The sequence below is a fragment of the Tamandua tetradactyla genome, chromosome 24 (assembly GCF_023851605.1).
Source record: "Tamandua tetradactyla isolate mTamTet1 chromosome 24, mTamTet1.pri, whole genome shotgun sequence".
NCBI classification, from domain to species: Eukaryota; Metazoa; Chordata; class Mammalia; order Pilosa; family Myrmecophagidae; genus Tamandua; species Tamandua tetradactyla.
Window position 1 is genome coordinate 48,674,169 of NC_135350.1, and position 9,903 is coordinate 48,684,071.

Consider the following 9,903-nt stretch of genomic DNA (forward strand, 5'->3'; position numbering starts at 1 on the left):
AGAAGGAATATTAATATAATGATTCAACACTTGTTTATTAAAACCTATTTTCTCTGTTATACCTCCTCCTTCCCCCAATTTATAGGGATCTTTAAACAATGGCCATTCTGACAAGAGCTGTAATTTTATGTCTTTTATAAGAGTTGGGAAATCTTCAGTGATCATTTCCTCCTTTATCCTTTCTGCTCTTTTTCCCTTCACTTCTCCTTCTGAGACACCCATGACATGTATATTTGTGCCCTTCATGGTGTCATTCAGTTTCCCAAGACTGTGCTCATATTTTCCCATTCTTTTCCCTATCTGTTTTTGTGTATATGAGTTCAGATGTTCTATCCTCTAGTTCACTAATCCTTTCTTCTACCTCTTCAAATCTTCTGTTTCATGTCTTCATTGTGTTTTTCATCTCTTCTATTTTGCCTTTAATTCCCATAATTTCTGCCATTTGTCTTTTTCAAACTTTCAAGTTCTTCTGTATAGTCACTGTGCAGGCTTGAAGCTGTTAGGTACCCCAGAAAAGCCATGCTCTCTAATCCAATCTTGTGGGGGCAGACCTATTGTTGGGTGGGATCTCTTGACCAAGTTGTTTCCATGGAGATGTGATCTCACGCATTCAAGGTGGGTCTTACTCCACTTACTGGAGTCCTTTAAGATGGAGACTTTTTAGAGAAAACACAGATGCTTGGTAACAGAAAAAAAATGCCCTGGGAGATGCTAAGCCAAGAGATTAGATCCACTTTTTGCCCCAGAGAAGCTAAGAGAGGACTCACAGATGCTTAGAGAAAGAAATGCCCTGGGGACACTAAGAGAAGATCTGCAGGTCACAGAGAGAAAGCCACTGGAATCAGAAGCTAAAAGTAATGAACTGGGCACAAGGATCACCAGCCACCAGCCATATGCCTTCCCAGCTGACAGAGGTGCTTCCGATGCCAATGACCTTTTCTTAGATTCCAGGTGTCATTTTATTGATGCCTTAATTCAGATATTTTCATGGCCTTAGAACTGTAAATTTGTAACCTACTAAATCCCCTTTGTAAAAGCCAATCCATTTCTATATATTGCATTCCAGCAGCTTTAGCATACTGAAACAGTCACCCTGTGTTTTCTTTAAATCCTTCTTCATCTCTTTTGCTTTATTTTCTTTCACCCCATTGATTTGATTTAGAAGATATTTTTTAATACCTTTAATTAGTTGTTTCAATTCTTGTATCTCATTTGAAGTGTTAGTTTGTACCTTTGACTGGTCCATATCTGATTTCCTTGATTAGTTTATTATGGAGGTCATTTTCCCTCTTTTACCGAGTGTTTTCTTATTGGTTGGCTTTGTTCTCTATATGCTGTTTGTCATTCAGTTCAACTTATTCTAGACATGTAGCATAGCTTCTGTTTAATGGATCAGAAACTTTTCAGCTGTCGTTTTTCTGGTTCTTGCCCTGTGAGATAGGATTGTCTGCAATCAGACTTTCCCGGACAAATCAGGCCCAGTAATCAGGATGAGGGTGTATTCAATATCAAGTTTCCCAGAGGATGAGACCCAGCAGGATGTCAGTCCTTCTTGTGAGGCCTCTACCCAGCAGGTGGTGCTAATTAGCCTGCAGCTCCCCTCTTGCATAAAGTGCCTTTAATTACAGCAGACCCTGTCCCTGCCAGGGGCAGGCGGGAGACAGAGGCTGAGGCAGAAGGTAGGCCTAAACTGTTCCTGATTTTCAGCCCCTGAGGTCTGAATTCTCCCAATGAGAGCTGCAACTTGTGGTCCCCTTCTTCCTTAGGGAAGATATACCTATTAGGCAATTATCTCCTTCATCTAACTAGTTACTTTGACTCTCAGACATACCTTAACTACACCTTTACAGTGGTGAAGTTAGGGAGCCATATTCCTTGTACTCAAAGCCCTTACAGTAAAGTGAGAGTCACAGACATGTGGAAAGACAAAAACTACAAGGAATGGAGAGATGGGGATATGTGCTAGGATGGGATAAATAAATGATAATATGGGAATGCCAAAAAATATACCCATGGGATTTTAGAGTTTGGGGAACAATTACAAATATTTACTTTCTTACTGCTATTTTATTGTTCCATGCTTTAATTAATTACATCGATAATAGTGTTTAATATGATAACAATGAAAATACAATTACTATTTAGATATCATCATTAACCACCATGTGTGTTTCCTATTACCACAATATTGGGGAAAATTTTCCTAGTTAGGTTAATATCTCTTATTTAGTTTAGGAGGTGCTTTGGATCCATCTCATTTAATACTCAAGCCAGTTTTATTATATTATTTTATTATTCCCAATTGTAGAAGAAAAAACTGAATTTTAGATTAAAACATTCAGAAGTAAAAAGGTAGACTGATATTCAAATTCTAGTTTCCTGATGTCAAGGCAAGTGCTCAATAGTTGTCTATTGGAAGATTCATGCATTATGGGACATTACCCAAGTGAACTTTATAAAAATAGTTTAATGCTCCATATATATAGTCTTCTGGTTTTAGCTTTCTCACTCAATATTATGTTTTAAATATTCATATATATTGTTGCGACTATCTTTGGTTTATGACTTTTCACTTCTCTATACAATCATATTGTTGAATATACACAAATCTATATGCATTTTACCATGGATGATACTTGTCTGCTTCCAGCTGTTTGCTTTCATGGACACCACGTACATTCTTGAACCTTTCTTATCTACATGTACAGAAGTTTCTCTAGGGTATCTATCCAGAAGTGAATGTTTTGTAGAAGCCTAGGATATACACATGTTCGATTGTACAAGACAATGATTGATTCTTTTCCAAAATGTTTGTATCTATCTATAATCTCATAGCAATGTTTAAATGTTCTTGTTGATGATCCAGATCCATTCTAATATTGTTTCTATAAGATTTCTCAATTTTTGCCAACCCAGTCAGGATAAAATTGTATCTTTTTGTAGTCTTAGTTTTACATTTCCCTGAATACTAGTGAGGTTGAACATTCTTTTATATGTTTATTCATTGCATGCATTTTCTCTTCTGTGATATGCTTATATATGCCTTTTACAATTTTTAGAATGTGTTGTTTTTCTTTAAAATTCTGAAAAGTTATTATATATAGTATATGCTAATACTTTGTCAACTGTGTGTAATGCAACTGTATTTTCCCATTCTATGATATGTTTGTTTATATACTTTTTAATGCCATCCTTTAAATTTTATAAATTTTAAAGTATTTTTCTTAGAGAAAGTGTAGGTTACAGAAAAAATCATACAGAAATTAGAGTTCCCATATGTCCCCTTAATATACATCATTTCCCTTATTATTAACACTTTGCAATGGTGCGATGCCTTTGTTACACTATTATCATAATTATACTATTAACTATATTCCATAGTTTATATTAGGGTCCACTGTTCTCTGTTGTACAGTCTTGTTTTAGTTTCATAGCTGATAAAATGAATGTCATATAATGGGTTAGCTTAAACAATGGAAATGTAATGGCTCATGGTTTTGAGGCTAGGAGGAGTCCAAAATTGAGGCATCATCAAAACGATGCTTTCTCCAAGAAGACTGCAATGCTTTGGGGCTGGCCTCTGGAGATCCTTTGTCCTTGCAATTTCTGTGACATGGTGGCACCTATTCATTTCTCTTTCCGGTCCCTTGAACTTCCAGCTTCTAGTTGCTTCTCAAGGCCTCCCTGTCATTCTATCACTCTGTTTGTAAAGGATGCCAGGTACAGTTTTTAACATGAAGTCTATTTTATCTGATATTAGTATAGGTACCACAGCTCTCTTTTGGTTGTATATTGTATCATGACAACAAAGATAAAAATATCCCTTGCTTTGCTTTTGGGAAACCAAGAAAACTGAATGGTTTTTGTATTTATTAGCGTTCTCTAGAGAAAGAGAATCAACAGGGAACACTTGCAAATATAAAATTTATAAAACTGCCTCACGTGACCATGGAAACACAGAGGCCAAAATCCATAGGGCAGGCTGTGAAGCCGACAATTCTGATGGAGGGTCTGGATGAACTCCACAGGAGAGGATTGCCAGCCAAAGCAGGAAGAAAGCCTGTCTCTTCTGAATCCTCCTTAAAAGGCTTCCAGTGATCAGATTAAGCATCATGCATTGCAGAAGACACTCCCCTTTGGCTGAGTGCAAATGGAATCAGCTGTGGATGTAGCTGACATGATCATGATTTAATTCTATGAAATGTCCTTATCACAACAAACAGGCCAGCACTTGCCCAACCAGACAAACAGGTACCACAAGTTGACACATGAACCTAACCATGACAGTTTTCAACCCAAAAAGATAAGAAAGTAATTTGCTGGGAATAAAAAGTTAATTAATACTCTTATTAGTTAAAAGTACAAATCATAGAAATAAGTTCCTTGGTTAGAGCAAGGGAAAAAATCCATTTATGACAAAGTTATTCAGGATGAAAGGAAGGTGTGTCTTCAGTGAGAGAAGTGTTTGCTGTCAGAAGATTTCTTGCTAATATTTTTGAAGATTTTGGATTTCTTGGCTTTCTGGTCACCAAATCCACCACATCCTCCTTTCTTTTTCTGTTTGTCACTAATGCTGTTCACATTCAGATCAACGGAAGGAGACACCTTGAGACCAAACAGCAGAGCAACATGAGGCAAATTTAAGTTATTAACATTATAGATTTGTTTCAGAGAATGTGAATCATATGCTCCAATGTATGACTTAAATGCTTCCTGGACTGACTTAAGAAGGAAGTAGCTGTTTTCAATTAATTTCTCCAACTGAGAGTGAATGTCAGAAATTCGGGACTAGAAAACTCAAATTCATTTAATGAAACCTTGGAATGTTTCCAGTAACAAATTTGCACCAATTCTGGGTACAAAATGAACAAGGGGTGTCCTCTTCCATTTAGGTCTCTGGCTGTTCTACCTACATGATGAATACATTCCTTAGGGTCATACTGAAAAATCCAGCTGACATCAGGAATATCCAGCCCTGAGCTCCCATATCTGTACACAACAGTATCCCTGAAGCTGCAGTGCAGAACTGGAAGCAGATGGTTGTCCACTTATTTCATTTCTGTCTTCCATGAGTGGCCAAGACAGGCAAATCAACGTAGTTCAGCAACTTGAAGTGGTATTTCATGGACTTACAGGATGAAAAGAACACCATAATTTTCTTCTTTTGGTTCTTTTTAAGGAACATAAAGGGTAGAAGGAATCTATTTTCAGAGGGACAAACAGCATATCCTTGTTCAAGACCACCCACTGTTGTATTAGTTTTATCATCATCAACACCAACACACAATGGCTCCTTTTTCAAAGAAATTCTTGCCAGGTCTTCAACTTTTCAAGTTTGCATGGCAGAAAAGAGCATGGTCTGTCTACACATTGGCACAAGTTTACTAATTTGCTGTAATTCCTCTTCAAACCCAACATCCAAGATATGATCAGCCTCATCAATAACCAGACACTGTAGGTTTTTATACATAAACCCTGGGGTAATCTGCATATGGTCCAGGAGTGGCCACAATGATGTGGATCCCATTAGCAAACTTCTGTGCTTCAGCAGTCTGTTACTGCCCCTCATTATCAACCCATAGTGTGGACATGTGGATGTGGGGAGTCATTAGCTCCTGAAGTACACCAAAGGCTGCATGGCCAGCTGCCTCGAGAATGAGAGAATAAGGACTCTCGTTCTTTTCCTGGGCATGAATTTTAACTTAGCAATGAGTTCAACAGCAGGGGTGAGAAATTCCAGAGTTTGCCATTGCCTATTTTTGTAGCTTCTAGAAGATCTCTGCCTTCCAAGACACTTTTATGTTAAATCTCAGTCATTCTCATAAGGCCCATTTCTTTAATTGCCTTCAGAGTGTTTTCATTGACAAGATTAACTAGCAATACGAATAAAATATCTTCAAAAGCTCCTGTCAGTCCCAGCGGCAAGCTGGGCACTTCATTGTCATTGTCATCATCTGGCTTCCTCACACTATTTTCTGTTTCTTTAGGAACTCTGGTCCCTTCCTCAGGCTCTGCTTTATCTTTGGCTTTTGCTTTTTTTCCCATCGGGCCCAGCATTTTCTACATTTTTCTCTTCTTCTTAAATTCTGAATTGGGTGACTGTGTTATTACTTTGCAATTGGTTAATACAGTAGATTTCTTTGGGGGGATTTTTTTTTTTTTTTTTTTTTAAAGAGAGAGGGAGGAAGGGAAGGAAAGACAGAGAGAAGGAAGGAAGGAAGGAAGAAAGGGAAACATCTTTAAACATTTTCTTGTTTTATTGTATTTTGTTTGTTTGTTTGTTTTTTTTACATGGGCTGGGGCCGGGAATCGAACCGAGGTCCTCCGGCATGGCAGGCAAGCACTTTGCCCGCTGAGCCACCGCGGCCCGCCCCTTTGGGGGGATTTTTTAACTTAAACATTTTTCAGTGTTTTGCTAGACATGTCTCCATTTTGGGGTTCTGACTTAGGGGCTTTTTAACTTTTCCAGCTTACACAATTTCTTCAGACACATCTCCATTTTGGGTTTGTAATAGACTCACATCTGAGGCCCCTGGTACTTCAGGTTTTGCTGCCAGGATTTTAGGTGCTGCTTTTTTTTTTTTTACATGGTCAGGCACCGGGAAGCGAACCAGGGTCCTCTGGCATGGCAGGCAAGCATTCTTGCCTGCTGAGCCACCATGGCCCGCCCAGGTTCTGCTTCTTGATCTTTCTGCATGGGCGTTTCATTGGTAGGTGAAACATGATGTCACTGGTGCTGCAGCTAGTTCCTTGTACACACCATTTTGCTTTTCTCTTGCTGCTTTCACAACTCCCTCCTTGTCACTGACAATAAGACAGTCTACCTGGGTGTAGTTTACTTTGAGCTTATCCTGTTTGGGGTTCTTTAAAATTCTTGAATGTGCATATTCATGTTTTTTGTTGCATTTGGGAGGTTTTCTGACATTATTTCTTTGAATATTCTTTCTGCCCCACTCTCTCCTTGTTTTCCTTTTGAGGCTCCAGCATTGCTACATTTGATGGTGTTCCACAGATTTCTCAGCCTCTATTCACTTTTTAAATTAATTTTTCAATTGTCTTGTATTTGTGTTCACCTGTTCTTTCTTCTGCCAACTTTGATCTGCTGCTAAAACCAGATAGGTAATTTTCTATTAAAATTATTGTACTCTTCAATTCTAGTATTTTAATTGGTTCCTTTTAATATGTCTATCTCTTTATTGAGATTTTCAAAGCATTCATTCATTGTTTTCCTGCTATCCTTCAGTTTTTTCTCTCTGACATCCTTTATTTCCTTGAGCGTATTGGGGACCATATTTTTAATGTCGTTGTCCAGTATATTCAAAATCTGGTCATCTTCCTTGCTTCTGAATTTATATTTTCTTTCTTTGGATGGGCCATAATTTTCTGTTTCTTTGTCTTGTAATCTTTTGTTACATATTGTATATTTTAATGTAGTGTTAATTCTGGGATTTAGTCCCTGAACTGTCTGTTCCTTAACTTGTATCCAGTTAGTGACCTGACAGATTTCCTGAGTGCCAAAAGCTAACAAATGAAGCAGACATACACACACACACAAACACCAAGGAACATTTTTACAGCTGTTGAAAACTGGCTTTGTGTTAACAGGTGCTCTCCTTCAGCGTTTATCCTTCCTACTGAGATTAGCCTGAAGTGAAAGTGTTACCAGCAAAGGTGGAGATTCTCTGCCTGATGTGCTCAGATGACCATTTCCTGAGACACCAGAGTTTCAAGAGAGAAAGTTTATTGCCAGGCATGAAACAGGAGATCAGATGGCCTCACGGCATAAAAATCTGTATCCCTGAATCTAGGGAGTTCAAGGTTTTTATGAATTCTAACAAGGGGAGATGAAATCATTACAATTTCAATAGCAAGTATAAACAGAAAAGAAGCTAGAGTTATGACCTCAATAGCATGTGAAAGAAGAAATGGAGAGAAACAGAGTTTCATTTCTGCTATCATTTCAATAGCAGGTCCATGCAGAGACAATTTACAAATGTAAATGAGTGAAACTGTTCTGGAACCAGTTAATGGTTGGTTCTGAGCTGATTCAAGTTCCTCCATTAGCTTTAGGGGATTTGCCCTTGCAAGTTACTTTGAAAGCCCAGATAAAGGGAGTACCAGCTTTTACAATGAAAAAGGCACAAGATAAAAGCTTTTACAGTCATTATCAGAGATCAGGGCAGTTGAATATAGCTCAGAGATTTCTTCTCAGTTACCAAAGTAAAGGGCAGGATCCTTTCTTTCTTTCTGAACTTGAATCTTGTCCTGGGTTTGTGCTTCTTTTAGGAATTTCCTCATCTACAGGAACTCGGATACCTCCTCTACTTCCTATATAGAAATTTTCCCCTCCCATACCCAAAGGAGGTAATCTTTTGTCCCAGGTCACTTTGACAACTGTTTCTTTTATCACTCTCGCTATCTGTAAGCTGCTTCTGCTTACAGGGCAGATACTGGGAGAGTGAGCCAGATAAAACTCTCCTGGTTATCTTTCAGGCTGCAACCTGATAGATTAGCATGGACATACAGGTACTGTAGCATGCACATAGGGTTTACTATGTTCCTTCTTGGAAAGGGCCAGGGACACACTATTGAAACATAGGCTGACTCCTTCTATGGAGGTGGTAAAGAAAGGGCTGGCAAGGATGCCATGAGTGTCTATCATTTTTAAAATTTATTTTTATTTTTATTTTTTGCATGGGCAAGCACCGGGAATCTAACCTGGGTCTCCAGTATGGCAGGCGAGAACTCTGCCTGCTGAACCACTGTGGCCCACCCTGTCTATCATTTTTAATGCTGCATTTCCTTCATTTGACACTTGCCAAATTACTGCAACCCTGCTTTCTGGAGTTTTGAGAAAGGTGACTCTGCCAGATTTTCTTAGATGTTCAAAGATTCTGTGGAGAAATGTCACCCTGTAGCTCCTTATGTCACCATCTAGGTTGACTGGACTTGAATGGAATCTTGTAATGAATAGTTTTGTTAAATTGAGTATAATCAATTTAAAAATCTTTTCTATAAAGGTGAACATTTCTTTTTATTTATTTAACAAATATTTTCTTCAATTTAAGCTTAGAATGATATACTCCTACATTTAAACTCCTAAAGTTTGAATTTTACTTCTCATACTTTTTTCTATTTAGCCTTTGTAAGTCTGCTACTTTTTTGTCCCTCACTTCCATTAAAGCCTACTTTTTTATTTAGTTTTATATATTAGTTTTTTTTGTGTGTGTGTTGAGATATATTGAGTGTCTTCTCACTTCTATCTGGATATATTTTCACCTGTTTTTCTTATGGTTACCATGGGGTTAAGATTTAATATCCTAAATATCTATCATATTTGGTTTGGTACCAACTTAATGTCATTAGCATACACATATACTTTCTTGTACTCTCTTGTCTTCCACCTCTTTTGGTAACTGTTACCTCTTATATCTTTGTACATTGTTTGTCTAAAAACCTAGATCTATCATTTCTTTTCATGCATTTGCATTTTAGCACCTGTAGGAAGTAAGATGTGACGTTAAAAAATAAACAATACAAATATAAATATTAGCACTTAAAATTAACAAAATGGTTACCTTTACCACAGGTCTTTATTTCTTTATGCAGATTTTAACCACTGCCTAGTATCCTTTCCTTTCAGTTTGAAAAACTCCCATGTTGCTTATATGGCAGGTCTAAAGATGATTAGCTTTTGTTTATCTGAGAATGTCTTTATCTCTCTTTAATTTTTGAAAGGGAGTCTCACCAGATATAAAATTATTGGCTGACAGTTGTCTTCCTTCAGCACCTTAAGTATTTCGACCTACTGCCACCATGGTTTCTGATGAGACATTGGTGCCCAATTTAACTGGGACTCCCTTTTATATAACACATTGCTTTTTTAAAAAAGTTTTTAGAACT

The 9,903-nt window shown here is 37.7% G+C and overlaps 1 pseudogene; it reads right to left on the reverse strand.

Moving 5' to 3' along the window:
* Positions 1–4,449: 4,449 nt before the first annotated feature.
* LOC143667957 (ATP-dependent RNA helicase DDX18-like) lies at positions 4,450–6,723 on the reverse strand (annotated as a pseudogene).
* Between the last annotated feature and the right edge of the window lie 3,180 nt (positions 6,724–9,903).